This window comes from Leopardus geoffroyi, chromosome A1 (genome assembly GCF_018350155.1).
Source record: "Leopardus geoffroyi isolate Oge1 chromosome A1, O.geoffroyi_Oge1_pat1.0, whole genome shotgun sequence".
In the NCBI taxonomy this organism is placed as follows: Eukaryota; Metazoa; Chordata; class Mammalia; order Carnivora; family Felidae; genus Leopardus; species Leopardus geoffroyi.
This window is the reverse complement of record NC_059326.1, coordinates 164,199,282-164,222,900: the sequence shown is the minus strand read 5'-3', so window position 1 is coordinate 164,222,900 and position 23,619 is coordinate 164,199,282.

Below are 23,619 nucleotides of genomic sequence, written 5' to 3'. Positions count from 1 at the left end.
TTAAGTCATCTGGCCTGATCCCATGGGAATAGGAATAAAAAAATTTTTTTGAAAGTCAGGTGCTTGAAAATCAGGTGCTTGACAACTGACAGGTTTAAAGCTTCATTCTTATAGAGGAAGCACTTTCTAAATATCGTGATGCCATGAGAAAGAGATTGATAGTTTCATATCATTTGTTGCTCAGAAAAAAAGTTAGTTTGTTTTTTAATTAGCATGTCTTTTGGCAGGTATTATGCTGTTAGTTCTGTTAGGAGATAATTTAAAAAAACAACAGCAGTGACAACACAATAACCCACATTGAGCACTTATGTATCAAGCCCTGGCTGAACGACATATATGCAGTTACGTCATTTAATCTGCATGATCTTTCATGTGTACCATTATTAGCACCATTTTATAGAGAAGGAAACTGAGGCTCAGACTTATTAACATATTCAAGATCACAAATCTCCTAAGTGGTGAGGCTGGGATTTGAACCTATGTGTGTAGAGCCAGAGCCTATAAACTGCATTTTATCTAGAAATGTAACCTAAGAATGATAAATGTACCACAGAGACTGACTTCAATATATCAAAGGGAACAATGGAAATCTCATAAAAGATAGCCATAAATAAAAGCAAAGGAAACTAACAACTTTACAAATTAAAAATTTGCTTCCTAAGCACCATATAGTACACATAAAAGCTATGATCATTTTTTTAAGTTTATTTATTTATTTTGAAAGAGAGAGAACATGAGCAAGGGAAGAGTAGAGCAAAATCCCAAGCAGCTTCCACCCTGCTCACACAGAGCCCAATGTGGGGCTCTATCCCACAACGATGAGATCATGACCTGAGGTGAAATCAAGAGTCCAATGACCAACCGACTGAACCATCCAGGAGCCCCAAAGCTACGATCATTTTATACCACAGTACTAGCACAAAGTATGGGCAGATTTGATGATATACAACACATTCTTCCTAATAAGGTCTTGGATATGTTTCTTTATAGAAACACTATTTTTTCACACATATGTGAAAAGCAAGTTAGAAGTCAAACTGAACTAAATGACAACATTCATGATGAATGTGGAAGGCCCACTATGGTGCTTTTAAAATGTGCCTACCTATTCTCCCTTCAAAATGTGGAGACTAAGTGCCCTGCCCTTGACTATAAGCTGGATTTAATGTTTGACTTCTAACAAATGAAATAAAATTAACATATTAATAGGTAAATATGAAAGGAGTGACAGAGTGTGACTTCCAAGTCTAAGGCATAAAAATTATTGCAGCACCTCTTCCTCTCTATCTCTCTCATCACTCTCTCTGGAAGCCAACTACGATATCATGAGGAAACTCAAGCAACTCTGTGGAGAGGTCTATTATGGCAAAGAACTGAGTCCTCCTGCCAATGGCCAGAACACACGTAGCAGGCATGTGAGTGACCCTCACCGGAAAGAGGTTCAACAGCACCTCTCAAGCTTTCAGGTGATGTAGACGGAGCGTACACAATAAGTGCAATTTCGTGAAAAACCCTTAGCCAGAACCACCTAGCTAAATTGCTCCTTATCTCTGACAAACGGAAACAATGTAAGATGTTTACTGATTTCAGTTGCTAAACTGAAGCAACTTATAACTAATACAATCATCTTGCCTATGAACCACTGAAGTATAATACCTTAGAAGGTAGCTGTTATTGTCTCTCTTTGCATAGGCTATTGTTCCTCTTTGCTCCCTCATCTGTAAAATGAATAAAATATATACACCTCATAGACTTGTGAGGATTCATGCGATGGTTTATAAACGCATATTAGAGGAGTTCCCAGCTGAGTAAGCCTTAAATAAAAGTTGGCGTTATTATTGTTGGTAGAACACTCCTCTCTTGTCCTTGTGCTATGGCATCATGGAAGGAAGAAAAGGTGGACCACCTACCTAATAGTCTTGGCTCTGCTTCAGCGAGAATCTGCGCTGCTAGCGCAAGCCCAATGCAGAGGCTCAAACTCACAAACAGTGAGATCGTGACCTAAGCGGAAGTCAGAGCTTAACAGACTGAGCCACCCAGGTGCCCCTCCTGTTACTTCTTAAAACGTTTCCCATTTAGGCAGCTAAACACTTGGCAACTCTGAAAAGTATAGGACAGCAAGAGAACACAGAAAAAGCTTTCAAGTATCTAAAACCTAGGCCACCGGGGTTTCCAGAATACAAACTATACAGAATTAAAAGTAAAACTTTCTACTTCCAATCAGAAGTGAAGCAAACACAGTTTAGATAGTGATGTGCCCTGAAGAAAAGTCTGCCATGAACTAATCATGCCTTTGCATGACTCTTGTCTTAGACCAAGAGGCTGTATTAGGAGCAAACAATTCCAAAGACTTGTGGGGGAGTTCAGATCAAAGGCAAACTATATCACTGCCCAGTAGAGCCCAAGGAGGTGGGAAGACCCCGAATTTCCCAGCACATTGGACATGACATTGGAGCAGTGGCTGCATGGTGAGTTTAAAACAATGGGCCTATGCATGATCTCATGGTCATGAGCTTGAGATTGAGCCCCACATCACTCCATGCTCAGCTTGGAGCCTGCTTAGAACTCACTCTCTCTTTCTCTCTCTCTCTCTTTCTCTTTCTCCCTCTGTCCCCTCTCCCCAACTTGCATGCTCTCCCTAAAATTAAAAAAAGAATTATGAGCTAAAATTAAATAAATAAATAAATAAATAAATAAATAAATAAATAAAACAATGGGCCTGAGACCAGCTTGCAGTTTCTGCCGTTCACTAGGACAATGCAATGATAGAACAAATGAGAGTGAGTCCTAAGCACATTGTAAGAGGCCTCTTAGCCAAAAGTCAAGGCAAGGCACAGCAATGATCTCAAAAAAAAAAAAAAAAAAAAAAAAAGAAAAAAAAGAAAAAGAAAAAGAAAAAAGAAAAAAAATGTAAAGGCCAGTACCCCAATAAGTTGATGTAGAGCTCAGCAGGTATCAAGAACCCAAGGGTATTCCAGTATCAGTGCATTGCCTGGGCTCTTCAAAGCCCCCTAGAACTTCAACTCTCTTCGAGGAAGGGATCAGAGCTGTGGCTTCACTTAGATTTTTCTATTACCCAGTGAAAAAGAGGCTAGAGTAGGTTAAAAGAAGTAATAAAAAGTAAAGTTATATTTCCAGCACACCCGATTTTGTCGACTAAGATTTACATCCCTACCAGAGTAGATGGCATGAAATGATTTCTAACATCCATTTAAACACTTCTACTTCCTCACACATCTCAGAATATACGTTAAGTTGGCTACTCTTTTGTTAGTCTTTATCCCAGCTACTCAAAATTCAGATTCTCTCAAATACCCTGAAATTACAGAGTCTTCTCCGTCTCCTCTCCAGTTAAATCCCTTCCTTAACAGCCTTTTTTACATGCAGATTTAAATAGCTTTTACCCTACTACTGCTGCAAACTTATACTCATGTTTCTTTTTAGTAAAAATCTAATGTATTATTTGCAGTGACCGGGAATATCATTTGTATGAAACACAGAGGATTAATGCAGCAAAACAGAGACTAGGTTTTATATTTTTCATTTGCCTGCAAGGGATCTAGCATAGTGCCAGGCTCTACACTTCATGTGTAATTTAAGGCAAGCTAGTGACCTCTCTGAGCTTGTTATTTCCTCTGTGAGATGAGAGCCATGACTTGGTTCTTGTGACAATCCAGTGAGATCACATATGTAAAATTATTGTACGTTGCCCAATTGAATCCTCTTATACAATGAAGCTATTTTGGGGCTGACAAAAAGGTTTAGATTCTCAAATGAGATTCACATGAATCAGATATACTACCCAGAATCAAGAGGCAAAGCTGAAGCTGGGAGGGCTCTGGGATATCCCACATAATTCTATAAGCCCTTCCCTTCTGTATACAACAAACTTTCTGGCCCACAGTAATAGATAAGTTCCCGGACAGGATGTCTCATAAATGTTCAGATTCTAGGCTTTTTTTACCTTTGGCAATCTTTTTTTTTTTAAAGTTTACTTATTTATTTTGAGAGAGAGAGAGAGAGAGAATGAGAGGGCAGAGGAGGGGTAGAGAGAGAGAGGAAGAGAGAATCACAAGCAGGATCCATGCTGTCAGCACAGAGCCTGAAGTGGGGCTGGAACTCATGAAATGTGAGATCGTGAGCTGAGGTGAAACCAGGTGCTTAACCAACTGAGCCACCCAGGCCCCCAGACCTTTGGCTATCTTAAAACAAGGACATCCTACTATGAGCATTCCATAGATAAGGACTCTCTCACTAGCAATATCAGAACAGTTACCATTATATTTACAATGTTACTGAACTGGGTCACCTGCCTCATGGGAAAGATAACTTTGAAACTTTGTTTACCACCTTAGAAAGCAGGAAAAGATCTGAATTTAAAAAAAAAAAAAAACAAAACAGAAAAAACAAAAAAACTTCCCACAGTAGGGAGACTTACTCATTGTTTTCAGCTGAAGTCTCTGTTCCCCTTTGTGGTTTAAGTGACCCTAATGGTTCTTTAGTGTTCGTGTAATGATGCCAGAGAGGTGCCTATGTCTGAAAATGAGCACATTTCCACCAAAGGACTTTTAAATTATCTTCTTTAAAATATATTTTTTAAAATGTACTTTTTAAAATGTTTTAATGAATTTTCATTAAAGCTTTGTTTGTCCTTGGTGTATACTTTTTTAAAAATAAAATGTACTAATTTCTCCTTCCTAGATGAAGGCACCCAATTAAGTAGCTAAGTATTTGTGCAAAAAAAAAAAAAAACAAAAACAAAAATCTGGGTACAGAACATACTTTGAATCATCTTTGCTTCTCTTCTGTCCTCAGGCATCAAAAAGGCAAATGGAAGAATTCTTGCTGGTTTACAGGGAGAATTTAGTAACATATTGTCTTTAGTAACCTATTTTCAAATATCATGGCAAATAAAATGGTTAGGTATCCACAGGGTTCCCAAATTCAGTCATTCCCCACAGACTCTAACAGAAAAATACAAGAAGCAAAAGAATGGTTCCACACCTAGAATATTTTCTAAACAACTCTGATTTGCATTCATGGTTATAAATTTCACCCAGGATAAAAATTAGAGCTAAAGACATTGATCAGTTTATTACCATTAAGAAGACAATGTCTCCTAACAAAAATGAGAACCCAAAGAAAAAATACACTTAGAGTATGATTTTAACACCTCCAAGTTTGGCATTTGTTTTTACTCCCTGTTCTCGTCACCCCATTTCATCTCTTCTCTGCTTCCACTTTTAATTATTTCTAAGAAGCTGATGATGCACTTTTAGATTGCTCCAGAGCACTCCCTTTCTAAAGAATTGATTCTCAATTGTGACAGCCACGACGGAACACAGTTTCCACATCTGTACAAACTCGTCTTCCAGCTGAGTGTGTGCCTCTCTTGTCTTTAGCAAGGTACATACCTTTCCTATCTTTTTAGGCTCTAAAACTAGTTAGAGTTGGAAAGATAGGATACACAACAATTACAGGTAAATGCTTTCCAAGGGGTATCAGTGTGACCTATATGTCACCTACTAAAAGAATAAAAATGGGGTGGCTGGCTGGCTTAGTCAGTTGAGCATCTGACTTTGGCTCAGGTCATGATCTCACGGTCCATGAGTTCAAGCCCTGCATTGGGCTCTGTGCTGACAGCTCAGAGCCTGGAGCCTGCTTTGGATTCTTGTCTCCCACTGTCTGTGCCCCCCCGCCACTCATGCTCTGTCTCTCTCTCTCTCTCTCTCTCTCTCTCTCAAAAACTAAACATAAAATTTTTTTAAAAGAATAAAAACAATAAATGATAAATCTGTGTTATGTATTCACATTTGACCACAAAAAGTAATATAAATTACTGTTTCAAAAACATTTGTTTAAAACTCTGGGCCTGTACAATTTGACTGGAAGTATAGAAATATTAGGGAATAGAAGTTAGCAATAATATGAGGATAATGAACGGCAAAACAGTACCTTTTGTAGAAAAACCTAGAGGAGAAATAAAAATACAAAGAAGTAAAAGAAAAATAGTTTTCCAGGGGATCTAACCAAATTTAAAATACTATATATTATTTTTTTGCAAAATAATTTAAAAAATCTAACTATTGACAAGTTAACTTATCTGACCCACCAGCTGTTCTTTTTTTTTTTTTTTTTAATTGGACTTTCCTATTCTTCCTAGTATAATAGTAATGTGTCTAGTAGTAATCATATTTGTAGGACAAAATACAGCTTCAACCCTGATGGACCAACTTTTGATTTTTAGTAACATATTTATTTACTTTTCATATACTGTTTTATTGTAGGTCAGGAAAATTTCTTTCTAAATCTAGATTTGCAGGCCCTTTAAGTCAGCAAATATTTATTAAGTGAACACACTGAGTGCAGTATATTGTTCACAATTAGTGCATAGTTTAAATTAAAGACACTATTTTTATTTTACATATGCATGTATATATTTTTTTCTCCTTTTGAATACCCAACTATTAATTTTCAGAAATGCACTGACTATGATACTGTACTGAAAACATTTTCCAAAAAGGAGTTTTGACAAGAGATCTGGAAAAGAACAGTCAGTCTTCTTGCCACATTGCAGGTGCAAGGAAGAAGAGGGGGCAAAGCTAAGTCAGACACAAGGGATCCAGGAGGCAGGCATGAGAGACAGGACAGCAGCAAAAAATTCACTGGAAGGAAATGGAAAGATTTCAGAAGGAAGAAAGGAAGCAGGTGACAAGAAAGCCACCAGTAAAAGGGAGCCCCCACTGGGAGACATCTGTAGAAAACATCTGTAGACACTTCTCCATCAGGAAGGAAAGGAAAGGAAGGAAAAACCCTGCCAGACAGACACACAAAAAGGCTTACTACCTGTGGTATTTGGTTGAAGGGCATAAACAATGCTCAGTACACCAGCCTCTAATTACTCTATGACAACCCCAGCTCCACCCTCCCAGGGGAAAACATATGTCAAAGCATTTGGTATTGATTGAAATGTAAGGAAATTCTTTGATTCATCTCGTTCCCCACAACAAGCCTTATTTCACCCTTATTTGTCCAAGGAATAAAGAAAAATAAGTACTCCCTTCCAAGGAGAGATAGTAGATGGCTCTGATCCATTTATCATATAACTGTTTTGCTTTGCTTTTGTACCTGAGATTAGAAAAATTCCGGCAACACTGCCCTGTCAGACTGGCATTGAATGCAACTGTAGGTATGACAAAGATACTAGTAGCTGGAAGGGTACACTGTCTAAAGTGCTAGTACTGATGACGGGGCCAGCCACCTGGAAGACTGAACAAGTCATTAGAAGATCAGCTGTGAAAAGAATCATCCCCTCCCTGCCTTGCTCGCCTTGAACATCTTATCCTTCCCATGCTCCACATTATCCCATTTACAGCTCATTCAGGGCTAATGTAGCAGAGAGGAAACATGGAGAAGTCAGAGGCAGAGAGAAATCTTGCAAATGAAAAGAAAATTCTTTATTATGACAAGTGGTGTTCACAGCTTCAAAAAAGAAAAATACGTTATAGATTTCTGTGCACACGTTACTACCCCGGGCCCATTCAAGTCATTCAGTCTCACTCATGGAGTGAGTTCATTTTGTGGGTCAATCATAGGTATGTTTGTGTAGATGGGCTGCTATACAGAGCCAGAGTCTCCAGGTCAATGATGAGCCAGATGCTGCCAATGGTGCCACTCCCAGAGTTACTGCTTCTGAGAGCTGGTGCTTTTGATGTATGGCCCGCTGAAAGAAACAAGCCACCACAAAAAATATAATGGAGCCCATAAGAGGCCTGGGCAAAAAAATGCACGTATACAATTACCTGATTGTTAGGCTTTACATTCAGTTTCAGGAGTCTGCATTATCTTGACAATGACTTGCTGAGCGGTACTGTAAAGTCACTAAACTTTTTATGCTACTCAGTTTTTCAATCTATAAAATAACTTAATAAAAGCAATTTGATATAGAATAGTGCTCCATATAAGCAGGTGTCCTTGAAACCATTCACTTTAAGAGATCAAATAGATTAGCTTCCTATTGACAGCCTCACACACTATCACAGAAAGTATCTATGAAGGACAACAATCAAATGCCTAGGGCATTCATAAAAACGAGGTTCAGAGTTAGTTGGCATTTGAGAAGGCCTCTCCTCCTCCTTTGCTCAGGCCCTCAAATTAAGAAAAGTCAAGAATTCCAAGCCTGTAGACAAGCAAAAGTATCAAATTCCAACTTCCCCACACAACCAGAAACAGTCACAAAAGTGTGACTAGAAACCGAGTCAAGAATTGAGGCCAAGAGAAAAGAAAAATTAAAACTTCACTCCATACGTAATGCAACCATATACTGCCTCCATTTAAACCACTCTGAGCTCAGTCCATACTTATCTGAGAAATAAGAGAAAGGAAATAATTTTAAAAATATAATGGGGGGAAAAGCCCAAGAACAAAGAGTGAAAAGTGAATGAATTTATGGAATACAAGCATTCACTCATGCTTCTCCTATATTTTCCCCCAAACTACTACATTCCTCAAACTACTACATTCCTAAGGACAGAAACCATTCTTATTTTTATGAACATCCCATCCCCTGTCCAAACCACTATCTTCTCACTCCCACATAGCTTTTAATGAAGTATCATGCAGACATAGTAGATGGTTCACTGGTTCATAAATGTAACCTGATTGTAAGTTCAATTATCTGGATCCAGTGATTACTCTTGGAAACAAGTATCACTTTTCTATGCTTTGATTTTACATAATTTGGCAGAAGAACAGATTGAGAGAAAAATACAGCTCTTGGAACATACAGAAGCACAATTTACACCTGTATCTACATCCATGCATGAGATTTTTCAAAATCTTTTTCAAAACTTTTTTCATACTTCTATACAAATAACTTTATAATAAAGGTTAAAATTTCATTTGCACATGTATTTATAAAACTGATATAAACTCCACCACCCTTATTAGAGGGTAAACTTCTTTAAAGCAAAGACTTCTGTTTTACTTCCAGTTCCCAATCAATGCTCATCCATGAACAGATATATATTTTTAGAAACAGTCTGTTAAAGTAGTTCATCTCTGGCTATTGCTAATTTTATATTCCTGTGTTTAGTCTTTTGTTTGTTTGCTTTTATTAATATGAACCATCTGTGCCTCTCATCCTGTGTTTTTAAATAAGCTACCTAATTGTAGGGTTTAAATTTTTTATTTTTTACCCTCAAGCCTGTTGTTGATTATTTTTGTCAAAATTGAATGCGTGCCCTTTAAAAGGTCATTTCTGAGGTTTTAACCTGTTGGTTTGTGTGATTACAGCAAATCTCGCCTCAGAATTTTTGGTGTTATACAAGAACCACCAGTCCACTGCTGTGTGGAATGAATAACTAAGTCAAAAGCCACTATTTCCTTTTAGTTGTGAAGATCAACTTTTCAACACGCACACAGTTTGTGGTTCGCCATTTCACAATTTTCAAGCAGTTAGCCAGTAATATTCCAAAGAAAGTTTACAAAGGCAACCCCTTTTAGGCAACTTTGTGAAAGGTAGTACTGTTACACAGGAAGTATGGTAAGACAATGATAAATTTCACTAATACACTCAATAAATTATGTCTCTAGTCATAATTTTCCTTGGCCTTATAGACTCAACAACGAAATTATCCTTTATTTTTATTTGACAAGGTAATGCTATATTATTCTGTGGAAGGAGAATATTTGTTCTTTCTAAAAAGAATTGGACACAATCTAAATTATAAGCATATTACCAAAAAATGTACATATGAGAACAGAACAATAAAATTAGATTCTCAGGGGCGCCTGAGCCTGGGTGGCTCAATTGGTTAAGCATCCAACTCTTGATCTTAGCTCAGGTCATGATCTCACAGCTCATGAAATCGAGCCTCATGTCAGGCTACCCGCTGACAGTGAAGAGCCTGCTTGTGATTTTCTCTCTCTCCCTCCTTCTCTCGGCCCCTTGTCACTTGCATGTGCACGCTCTCTCTCTCTCTCTCTCTCTCAAAATGAATCAACATTAAAAAATTTGTAATAGATTTCAGGAGAGAAACAAAAATCTTTTAAAGATGAGAAAGCATTTTTTTCGAAGAATGGAGCTTAATTATAACAAATGTGTACTATAAACTTAACTCTAGATTTCTAAGAAGCCAGTGGTAAAGGGCTGTGGCATGAACTATTGTGTTCTCCAATTCCTCCTTAATCATTTAAGAAAAACATGCCATCAATTTTTCTTCATAACTGCTAAGTTCACAGGGGTCCCAAAAATGAATATTGTAATTGCCTTCTGGTATTGATAACCGTGACCTAAATGGGATCAAATGCTTTAGGCTGGAGAAAGAGTCCAGTAATCCTGTCAAGGATTTTTTTTATTTACTGATCCAGTCAAGTCTCCAATTTTGGAAACTAGTAGTATTATTAATACTAATAATGTTAGAAACAACAAGCAACTAGGATACTAGTCTACATATTTTAAGAACATTAAACATGTAATTATAGATCCTGAAAGACAACCATCTCACGACGACAGGTATTTCAGTCACCACAACTTTTTTAGTATATATTTTACAGAGTGCAACTAAAAAATAATTCAACCATTTGTTTTATTTTTGATGTTCTAAAAATTACAAACATAAAAGTGTGTTGTTTTCTTTAAACTATCTATCCTGGAAGGTTTAAAATATAGACAGTGCTCCAAATATTAATAGAGTATTAATACAGGAATTATCTTTAGAAATAGTTTTCCAAGAACACAGGACTTATGTTTTACTAAATACACAGTATTCCATATTCATCTTTCTCATTTTCATTAAAGAGATATAATGGCAACATCATGAATATGGGAGCCAGACAACTCTGAGTTTGAAACCTACATCTGCTATATATTATCTGAACCAGAGTATATTACTTAACTACTTGGCACTTCGGTTTCACAGTCTGCACAAGGGTAGTGACAGACCTGGAAGAATTTTGTGAGCATAAAATTATGTAAGAAATACCATTCACAGTTTCTTGTACATAGACACTGCTTAAAAAGTCTTATTTGTCTATAAACAACCTCTCCACAATTACATAAAATGCAAAAGCAGAGACACTTCTTTTGAGTTTAATTTGGAAGATTATTTTACTAATATTGCTGGTGATAAAAACAATGCTAGTGGCAAGAGGAAGTTTTATTTTTTGTTGCCAGTATCAATGAAATTATATTTTTTAAATAATATTCTTGGTTCCTCTCTACTTCACTTTAGCTTCCTCCAATTACACATTATCTCTATCCTTTTGCCACATTACAATTAAAGAGGGGAATATGGAAAGAAATGTAAACTCATATGTCTCTTGGTATCAACAAAAACACGTATTCCTAAAAGGAAATCTGTCTGCAAGTAAACCAAGTATTTTCGGCAAATTCACATATTTTGAAGCTGTGACATCTGAAGATACCTCAAAAATTATCCTATTACCTTCTTACTCATATTAGTAAGTGACTCCCAACAAACACTCTACATATAACCTTTATCTCCAAACACATGGTAAGGGACAAAACTAAAGTGGATGTAAAGTATACCTTTGTATACTTTATTTGGTTTCAAATAGTGCTTTTCTACTTTGACACATAAAAAAAAGGCCTCATCAGTTTATCCTGTTTTATTCAGCAAAAATAGACACTTTCCATTCTAAACCTGTCTAATTAAGAGGCTTCTGGGTGGCTCAGTCAGTTGGGCATCTGAATGTGGCTCAGATCATGATCTTGCAGTTCTTGAGTTCAAGCCCCGCATCTGGCTCTGTGCTGACAGCTTGGAGCCTGGAGCCTGCTTTGGATTCTGTGTCTCCCTCTCTCTCTCTGTTCCTCCCCTGCTTGCACGCTGTCTCCCTCTCTCTCTCTCTCAAAAATAAGTAAAGGTTTGAAAAAATTTTCAAACTGTCTAATTAAAAAAAAAAAAAAAAAAAGTTTTGCTATTGGCGTGCTTACAGATAAAAGACCACGCTGTGAGCTACATAAATAATGTTAATAGCATGCAGCATGGTGTCAGTTAGTGGTTCTCATAGATGATTTATTTTATAGAAAAAGAAAGCATTGTACCTTACCAGTAATAATTTCAATTGTGTTTACAGTAATTAAAATATTTAAACTATAAACTCCTTACATAAACATATAATCACAAAATGAATTAAATATGATCAAAGATATAAAAGCAATAAATTAAAATTAATATTAATTTAACATAATGTCTGATGATGTTTTGCTTTAGTCAAATTACCAGGTCCAACATGTTTACGTTACTGGCTACTATAACACAGTTTCTCTTAAGTTCAGTATAAGTACACATCTGCTTTGTGTAATGACTTCTTTCTTCCCACCATTTTATGAGACTTCTATAAGCCACACAAAGAGCATGATTGGTAGGCAACTAGATAAAGAAGTTCAGAGCTCAGGGAAGTGGTTTAGGCTAGAAACGTTAAGCTTACAGTTGAACATAATTTTGTGGTATTTTGTGAGATAATGGGAGGAATGAGGGTAGTTAGTGACAGGGTCCCATATCCAAAGAATAATGATTGGAATCACAATGAAATAATGGTCCAAACCCACCAGGAAAAATACATGCCTCCTCTGGGTCCCACTGTTCCTGTCATTACCTATTCATGGGTTTACCTGTATCTTCAGGTCAGATTAGTGGGTTTTAAATTACAGGAGGAGGGGACTAGTGTCTACAGAATTGTCTCAGCAGGAGAAAATAAGAAATGGGTGAGAGACACATTAAGGGAAAAGTGTGAGAGACACATTAACTCCCCACCGTTGCTTCAAGTGTGCAGGCGTTCATCTGCTTTAAAATATTGGATGAGCAAAGGATGTCGTATGGAAGTGATGAGTCATGGGAATCTTGAAGTCAGGACTACACTGTATGTTAGCTAACTTGACAATAAGTTTAAAAAATAATAAATAAATAAATAGATAAATAAATAAATATTAGTGAGCTAAAAAAAAAAATTCATGTAAAGAACTGGTTCCACTGCTAGAAAAAACAATGGATTAATTCTCACTGTACGTCAAGAAATAGAAACAAAGTTGAGTTATCTCATATAACAAGAAGTGTACTGGAAAGATGTACAGCTACAAAAACCCAGACTCTCTGGTGCTCAGAAGGATAAAATGCTTGTAACATGGTAGAATCTTTGCACCAGTCTTCTGGCATTACCTTAACTCAGTTATTTGCCAACTACATGCTCCATTAGTGTTATTCATATACCTAGAGACAGATCTATAATCCTTTCTCCTCTTTGTAACCACTGATTACTCACACTTCTGTCTCCTCAGAACTTCAATTTATGATCATCACTCAGGGTTCTAATTCTCTCATGACATCTTTCAGCTTCTGCTCCCCTCTTAACCACTAATTATTTCCCTATTTCCCGATCAGTCGAATCAGGGGGCGGACAGAGTTCCACTATCTGCATAGGTCAAATTCTTCAGCAAATGGCTGTAGACAGGTAAGATTGGCCTGGGAATGATCATAGTTTGTTAGGCATCAAGGCTGACAGCTGTAACATAACAATGAGCACAATTTGCTTAACATGAACCTTCACTGAGAATGAAGATAAAAATGTTTATTTTAAATAATTTATCAAAGTACAATTATTCGTGACACAGTACCAGAGAATAGCTGTGTCTATAACTACTAGCAAAATGCATCAATTTCATCCAAATATTACCTGACCTCAGTGATTTTATGTGTGTCATCATGCCCACTATAATTTAAGGAGCAATTTATAAAAATCAATATAGTATGCAGGTAACCTCTTAATGAGTTCTGACGTATTTCCTACCTCAACTGGAAGACACTTAAGAACCTCAGATCATGGTTATATGGGATCATAAGGTCATATTCAAATAACCAGAGAAATCTCAGCTGCCAAAAAAATCAAGTGGATGCACAATATGAATTTCACAAAAACACTTCATATTCATTCCTTTTCATAAGAATGGTTGAGGAAAAAAAAACAAAAATAAATCAACTTTTTAGCCATGGTAAAAATCAATTTTTAACAAACATAAATGCTCTAGTTTAGAACTGCCACCTAAGGAATCAAGTGTGACAGCTTTTAACTTAGATTTAATAAATGCAAAAACTTTCACCCCTATTGCTTCCAGGAGCTCTAAAAGTTTCCTAATCCTGAATACAGCAAAAAGTATCTCCAGAAGAGGATAATTTTTTTAAATATTCCAACTTCAAAATAAACCAATTTGGTGCAGTGTTTCCTTAAGAATTCTCTCTTACACAAATGGTTATTAAACACCTAGAATGTAAAGTAGAGGGCATCAAAATCTCTACATAATAAAAATCTCAAGCTGGTGAGAACCCCATATCTGATGAAGACCATCCATGTTATTTCAATGCACTGTGAACAGCAAGCCTCAGTGTTTGGACACATGTTGATTTTATTCTCTTTCCCTAAAGAGTTAGGTCATATTTGTTAGTCATTGAATTCTGTATACACATTCTATAAGAAACTGCTATTCTATTTACTGTATACCTGTTCTATTCACGCAGAGGATTGATATATAGAATTTGGCATAATTAGTCAAGAGCCTGAAAATAGATACAAACATATCGAAAAGAAAATTCAGAATGCCTTTGGAGTGTGCTTGAGGAGCCTGTTGTCTTGAAAAAATATAAGTCATCTTTTGACAAATGATACTATGCTGGTGAGATGCTGTTGCTGCTGTTTTTTCCATCACTGTAGTGAATAACAGCAATATCACTACATCCACTTCATTATACTTTTACAGGTTTAATTATGCAACGAAATTACGAATGAGTCTCATAGTCCCACCTATGAGGACAAGTTATGTGAATATTTTTATGTTTGTGGTTCATTTTTAAAATCTATATTTGGGAACAAATAAATGAAGTACTTCATTGTCTACTGGTTACAGAACACATCGAACTCATTACCCTCAAAATGTTATTCAAATTGGGACTCTGAAATGTTTAAGAGTTTAGGTGGATTAACGGATCAACTCCCTTACAAGTTATTTAAAGGGCAACATACTTGAACTAGAGAATAATGTTACAAAGACAGTACTATAAACTCATCCCAAAATGTAACTTGTGTGCTATTGCCATAAATGAAGACTCACAATATCTTACAGTCAAAAGGAATGTTACTTACTTAAATTCTCAACTTCCATATTTTACTGATGGAAAAAAAAATAGCTTTCAAAAGTTTAAATAATTTCCCAGAGTCAAATAAATGGTGGTGAGCCTGGATAGGAATGTCTGCATATTCATCTGATTAGAATTTAAAATCTAGATGGACTGTGTTGCTAATTCAACAAGCATGTTTCTAAACCAAATGAAAAATAAGAAATCATAGAAAATTTCTATAGAGGAAATAGTGCTTGGTATCAATTTAAATGATAGTAAAAAAAATATGTTCTATATTCCTTCTGTCTTTTAAACTTTATATCATAATTACTTTTTAATGTCTTAAATTAAAGCAGATGGGAAGATAAGCAGATTAGGATATATTCAGATAATGTGATCTTATTATCACAATCCAGGAGTGGCCTTAAGAGATCATTAGTTGTGATACCTACGCAGTACAAAGAAACAGAGGTAAATATTAACCACAATAACATAAGATGAAACAAGAAATCATTATATTTAGTAGAAATTTACTACTTTTTATGCCAGAATTGCACACTGGAAGCTTATAGGTAGACTCTGGCATTCAACTTTTGATTTGGTCCACTCGTGTTTTATTTTTTATAAATTGAATTCATTATAAATCTTTAAAAATTGGGATGTTTCAAAGAAAAATCCAGATTTTCAGATTCTCTCAACAATTAAAAAAAATGACAATGCCAGGATTGCATTTTCTTTTTTTTTTTTTTTTAGTGTTTATTTATTTATTTAGACATAGAGAGAAGATAAGAGGGGAAAGAGCAGAGAGAGAGAAGGAGAGAGACCAAGCAGTCTCCACACTCACAGCAGAGCCCAATGTGGGGCTCTATCCCACGATTGTGAGATCATTACCTGAGCCAAAATCAAGAGTTGGCACTTAACTGACTGAACCACCCAGGTGCCCCCCAGGATTGCAATTTCAAATAAGAAGCAATTCATAGGAGCTGAGTAGCTGCCCTTTAGGCAGATTATACCCTCTTCAGGTACCCTATAGTCTTCACCACTCCCTACCGTTCACTCAAATAGATTAACCGCCTAAACCCTATATTCTTATGAGGTTGTAACATGATTTGGTCATCAATATCTAATAATTTCGCATACCACATCTATTTGTTCAACTCTCTAGAGACATATATTGTGGTTAAAAATATCCATTAGTGTATTTTCAGCAGCAAATAAAATAAATACCCAACTAGAATTCATTAAACAATATAGGCATTTACTATCCTGCAAAGAAGTTCTGAACTCGGTCCTTAGGTTGGCTAGTTCATCAATTCAATGACATCTCAAGCAACAACAATCTCTCGGCGTCCTGCTTTGCCATCCTGGGCATATCATCTCATTTTCTCTGGCTACCTTCTCCCGTCCCACACTGATGGGTATTGGTCTTGGTATCCCACCAGCCAATAAAGTCCGAAGTGAAAAAAGAGAGGGTCTCCTCTTTTGTATCTCTTTTTATTACTGAGGATACATTTTCTAAAATATCCCCAGAATTCCTCTAACATCTCAGTTTTACCTCCTATAGCTGAAAGGAGGCCACATGGCTACTACATTAAGGTTCTCCAGAGAAACAGAACGATTAGGATGAGTGTATACATAAGTAGAAAGATTTATTTAAGGAATTGGTTCATAAGATTATGGAGGCTGGCAATTCCAAAATCTGTGGAGTGGGCCAGCAAGCCAGGAATATAGGAAGAGCTCATGTTTCAGTTCAAGTCCAAAGGCTATCTGCTGGCAGAATTCCCTCCTGCTGGGGTGAGGTAAGTCTTTTGTTGGAGTCAAGCCTTCAGTTGATTGGGTAAGGCCCACTCACATTAGGGAGGTCAATCTGCTTTCCTCAGAGTCCATAGATTGAAATATTAATCTCATCCAAAAACACACTTACAAATATGCAGAATAATGTTTGGCCACATGTCTGCGTACTTAGCCCAGCCAAGGTGACAGAGAAAATGAACCATCACACTATACAAAACTTCAACAATTAAGGAAGTAAAGATAGAGATGGAGGAATGGCTACTAGCGACTGAAGGTGATTTATTCTGAAAGACACATCAGTTGGTCCTGTTTAATTAAACTTGAAGCTTCAGAGAGAATAATCAAGGAAAAAGAAAATGCTGCCCTCTTAAATAAAGTTCAGAGTAATCAAAATTGCCACTGAAATGAGCCTCCTGATGAGGTGATTTGGGCCACATGCCCAAAAGGGAAGCCAAAACAACTCTTAGAATCTCCTTTTATTTTATGGAGGTTGATTCATTGCCCATTTCACAAATGTATTCTTACACAATGAAAATTAAATGACTTAGCATATTTCATCTTTTGAAAGTACCACCAGGAAACTTAGACTCAGCTTTATATCCAATCACACACCCTCTAACAGCTGTCTTCCCTACTATGATACTTTAAGAGGGAGGATAGCACACTAGTTAAAACACACATTCTGAAACCAAATTGTTTGGAATCAGATTCCAGTTTAAACTTAACAAATGTGTGACCTTAAGAAAATTCTTTATCCTCTCTGAGTTTCAAGTTTTTCATTTTAAAATGGTTTTTATTAATGTAAAATGAATTAACATGTATGCACTTAGAACAGAGCTTGACACCTAATAAATGGGTGTCCTATTATTTTTATCACCTTTACAAAAGTCTTTGTAATACTTTTATTATGAAAGTTGTTCTATGTTTATCTTTCAAAGTGGCATCAAAATATTTTACAGAGGAAAAGAAAGCAGCAAGTAGTCTCTCTAGATATCTAAGATAGATTTTTAAAACGTTTTACTTTTTAAGTAATCTCTACACCCAATGTGGGGCTCAAACTCACAATCCCGAGATCAAGAGTAGCATGCTCTACCAACTGAGCCACCCAGGTGCCCCTAGACATTCATTTTTTTAGGGGTGTAGAAAAAAACTGTCTCAAGATGGAAAAGGGAGAAAGGATGGAATCGGAAGTTATGTCTTTAGAGAAAAAAGGGAACCAATTTCTAAGAGGAAGAAGTATGCAGGCAATGTGAAGGGGGAGAAGGAAAAAAAATCCTTGGGTCCCAAAGATAAATTAAACATAAAGATAGTTTTAGGACCCAAACAGCAAAGGAACTGAAGATTTCTCCTCATATTTATGCATAAGTTATATATTGCTGCACAAACAAGACACACTACCTCACAATTTCAGTAGGTCAGGAGCTCAAGAATGACTTAGTTGGGTTTTGTGTTTCAGAGTCATATAAGGTTTCAATACAGGTGTGAGCAAAGACTGTAGTCTCATCTGAGGCTCAAATGGGAAATGATCCGCTCATGTGATTACTGGCAGCATTCGGTTCCTTGTGCTGCCAGAATCAGGGCTTTTGTTCCTTGCTGGCTGTTTGCTGGAGATTACCTTCCCTGTGCCATTGGGTTTTTCCATATGGTGGCTCATAATATGCCATCTTGCTTCTTTACAGGCATCAAGGGAGAATTTGAAAATCGTAGCAAGATGGGTGGTAAAACCTTATGTAATATGATCACTCGCATGTATTCATGCATGTCCTGTTACCTTTGCCATACTCTACTAGTTAGAAGTCATGGATCTTCCCCAAACTCAAAGGGAAGGGTTTACATAGGATTTTAATACCAGAAGACAAAAATCTTGGGAGGCACCAGAGAGTCTGCCTGCCTCATATTACTAATACTTTTTCTTCTTTTTAACAATTTTAATTATGTTAAGGCTTACATTGCTCTTTCTCTTTGGCCACCAGGAAACCCAAAGCTAAAATTTTGACTCAGCTTTAGAAACTATATAAGGTCTAATAGTCTGTGTATCTGTAATATAAATACCAGCTTATACTGACCTTCCCTGTAGGTAGATGTCAGCTGTTGCCAATGATTTATACATCTCTTCTCCATTTATTTTTAATAAATATGTTCCCATAATTCCTAAAATTCCTCTGGAGAATAAGACATTGGATCAATAATTGTACCATAAGGGCATTATTAAAAAGAATAGGTCCGCTTTGAAAAGTCATGAAGTCACAATGCCACATCAGCTTTTCTGGTTTTCTCCATTGGTACTGCAGAAATCCCACAGGTGAAAACACATTCCGTCCCTCACCTTGATGTCACTACCAATGTCACTAATTATAGTATAAGTCATTCAATTCAGTTACTATACCTATTATGACCTTCACTTAATCAACAGTAATGTCCCTTTCCATTTCATTTTGTACGAGTTCTCTTCTAAAACCTATACTAAGACAAAAAAAAAAATGCAAGCAATATAATCACATCAGGGATTAAAATTAGGGAGAGAAGTATTCAGTTTACAATATGCATTCTGTAAATATGGGCACGATACAATGTAGTAGGTAGAAAATGACATGTCTTAGAAAAGCACTACTTTGAACTGACTTCTATGATACATGAAACATTTTAGAAGACTTTTCCTTAATTTTGACCAATATTAGTATATAATTTTTAAAAGAATTTTTGTGTTTACTTTATCAAGCATAGTTTTATCTCATGTTCTCCATATTTTCTGTTACAATCATAGGACTAAAACAACTAAGAATAATTAATATCTTTGAAGTCACCTATAATTTTTATGTCAGCTCTTTCAAGAAGTTTTTGTTTCCCGGTGAATAATAATTTCAGGCTGTGAGAAAATGAGAAACGTTTTCAAGTATGCTTTTGGCTTGTATTTTTCTCACCTTTTTTAAAAAACAAATGCACTAACTCTTTTCTGGTGTTAACTTTACTCAGTCCTACAAATTAAATGATAGTCGATGTTCAGGGCAAGCTGTGGCTGTGTTGCTGATGGTGACTGCAATCTTCTCAGAGGACACTGCATTAATCCGTTATATGGGTTATTGCAATTCACTTTGCACAGATGCAGCTTTTCAAAAAAAATTAAATTCTCTTCCTTTTGGCAAACCACAATTTCTTCATAGTCAACAATCCAGTTACTATCACTATACCTTCCCAGTGTGACATAAGCACCCTGGGTGCTTTGTAACAGGGTAAGGCTGGCCCAAAACTCAGCACTATGCACAGAATGTTCTTTAGAGCATCCCTGTGATTTCAAGAGGTAATAGTTATGTGCATGCTAAATCTAGAAGTCTTTTAAAGAGAAAAAAGGACACCGCAAAGCTGCCTCAGAGGGCTGGGGTGGTGTGGAGGGAAGGAGGGGTGGTCCACTATAAAGCCAGACATGTCCGCTTTGGAAAGTTAATCTCACTGCCTGCACTTCACATGGGACTATTTGTCAGCAGATTGCTTTCTGTTCATTATAACTCTCATATTCAGGAAGAAGGAGAATTGGCCAAACCAGTAATATAAATGCATTGTATGCTCTACCCTCCCTCTTTATGATTAATTCTACCAGTGGTACAAATTTGCATGAATGAATGTCAGTGTGTTTTCTGCCCTGAACATTTCCTGCTGGCTTCAGTTCAGCCCTGCTGACATTTATTACAAATAATAGCTAAATATTCCTGATTTAATAGCTGCAGTGGCCCCACATCTGAAGGTGATGTCTGTAATAAAAGCAGACAAGACGAGCTTATAACAAATACTAATCAGATTGTGTTTGCACACATAATGGATAAGCCTCACAGATATACCCACAAAATGTAATGGTTGTTTTTTAAATGCAGCTGCCAGAAGTCACAGTTCAAGAACATATTGGTCGCTTTATTTCTTTTTCATTTCCCTTCTTCCTCCATCTCCTTAAAGTACCAAAGGCCTCTGTGCACAATCAAGATTGAATATTATCCCCTTTTTTATCTGGAAAAATGGGACACTAAACACAGAAGACTGGCTGTGGTCTTTTATTCATCTTTTGTTGCTCCTTCTAAACAAAAGGCATTGTCCCCTGATAAATTCCATTTTCTGTCTCTTATTCAAAGGTAGTTTACACACTAGCTACAGTGATTCTCACACAATGCAGGGACTGGCAAAGATACAAATAACTTTCAAAGTTCTTTCAACCTGTTGACCCAGGTGTCCCTTCTGAAAGATATAAACTAGCCCTTCCACACCTCTCACAATTGATAAAGGAGACTATAAAACCCGAGATTACAAAAAGAAGACACACAGTGCCTACTAAAGGCAGGTTTAAAAAGCTTTTGGGAATAAAAGGTGCTTTTCTCTTTATCCTACCCAAACTTCACAAGCCTCCATATGAAAATTGAAGGAGGTCAAGTTAGCATTGTCTTTCCCTTGACATTTAAACACTTAGGAATTTGACTCACTTGGCATTAATTGTGAATAATTTTCTGAAAATACACCTTTTTCTATTTTTGCAGTTTTCTTTCTAGAGTAGACTGTGCAGAAAACTATAATGAGCAGGGACTACAGCCACCAGAGTTTTGTTTTTTTTTTTTAATATTACAATGAGATATATTACCTGACTGGCAAATATTCCCTGCAGTGCATAAACTGACTATATCACACTTGGGAGCAAAAGTCTCAATCACAAATTGTTGCAAGAATTTACTGTAAGCTAAGAGTGGATATTTTTGTTGAAGGCCCAATATCGCACCCTATTCTAGAGAGCGACCTTAGGATGTCCCCAAGTAATAGCTTCTAACTCCCGCCCTCCTCTGATTCCTCCAGCAGGTCCAGTGTTCAGTAAGGCAGTGAATATGGGTCTTGGGTCCACTGGAACTTCTCAAGCACCTCACTTCTACCACTATGCCCCTAGTGTCCCACAATGGTTCCATGTGAATCAATAATCTGGAAAGTAGATCCAACAAAATTGTTTATTATCTTGATATTCAGAAAATAAGTACAAATTGCCCACCTCATCATACTGAGTGGCATAGTCTCCCAATGGAATTTGTTGTTTCACTGTGATCTTCAAAAGAACTAGAAAATTAGGCAAAAAGTCTCCACATTGGTCAAGAATAGAGACTGTCCTCATTTTACACATGAGGACACTGAAGCCCAGGGAGTTTAAGTGACTTGCCAAAAGTCACACAGTGAATTAAGGCAGAATTTGTACTGTAGTCTTTGTCTTACAATGCTTTTTCCACTACACTATTCTCCATTTACCCCTAACTCACCTGTTTTCTTCCGATACATGAGAACCACTTTACTCAAGTCATTGTCCTGAGCTGCAAAGTTTGATAAATGGGTTTGCTAGATTCTCAATCTATTAAATCCATTTGGCCAAACATACGACCCATGTAGTATTCTGTCTATCCAGGTCTTCCATTATTCCAAATGTGGCTATCCCATCACTTGATGGTGCCATTCATTTATAATATATCATTTTTCCCTCTGGATGAGAAATCTTGTTTAGACTGACAAGGAAAGACTTCATATACATTTCTTCATTGCTAAGCGTGACCCTTCCATGGCCAGCCTTTCATAGCCAGGTATTCAGGCACAAAGTTGCTGTACTTTGTGTCTTTTCTCCCTACAGCATTATTTTTCTCCCTTTTTTGTCACAAACAATTACGTTCCTTCCAGAGGTCCAGTTCACATGCTTAGCACATTGTGTTCAGATCCCTCTGTCTCCCACCATTTGCCTTCACATATGTTCAGCTTACCTAAATGTCCATTATGGTTCTGGGTCCATCTTCTATAAATCTCTTTTAGCATCTGTGTCCTTGTTATGCCCTGGTCTGGGAATACCATTTCTCTATCCCATTTTGGTTCTATTCTTAACACTGCCTCCTCTCTGGGCTTTTTCCTGAACATCAGGCAGTGATTTCTTCCTACTCTGAGTACCTGATGACCTTTTTGTCACTTCCAGCACGTATATACTGGCTTACCTGTATTACAGTTAACGTGCACTAGGTGCCCTAGACCATGTCTTTTATAATTTATCCTTAAACCACATAGCAACAGGATAGGGCCTTATTCTTCACTGGAAAAATTATATATAGATAAATAGATAAATATTTATTATCCATAAGCCATAGCCATATATTTTAATACTTAGCAAAAAAAAAAAAAGTTCTGCCATCATAAAAACGATACATCTTTGCAACTCTATGTCAAAACTAAAATGAAGGATATGCTACTTCAATGTTCTAAGAGCTATTTGAAAACTGAAGAGAAAGCAAAATGAATTTTATAATCTAGCATAGTGTATCTAGCAGAGGCTGTATGCCTGAGACCAGAAGGTTAAATGAGGGAAGCAGGAATCATAGGCAGGCAATCAATCTAAGGACTGACCCACCTTGGAGGGAGGGTGGGGGAGCTCATAGTCTGAGTCTCAAAGCCCAAGAACCAGGAGCTGATGTCCAATATCCAAGGGCAGGAGAAGATGGATGTCTCAGCTCAAAGAGAGAAAGTGAATCCGCTTTTCCTCTGCCTTTTTGTTCTATTTAGGCCTTCAATGGATTAGATAATAAATACCCACCCACACTAGGGAGAGCAAACTGCTTTACTCAGTGTACTGATTCAAATGCTAATCTCTTCCACGAACACCCTCACAGACACCCTCAGAAATAATATTTTACCAGCTATCTGG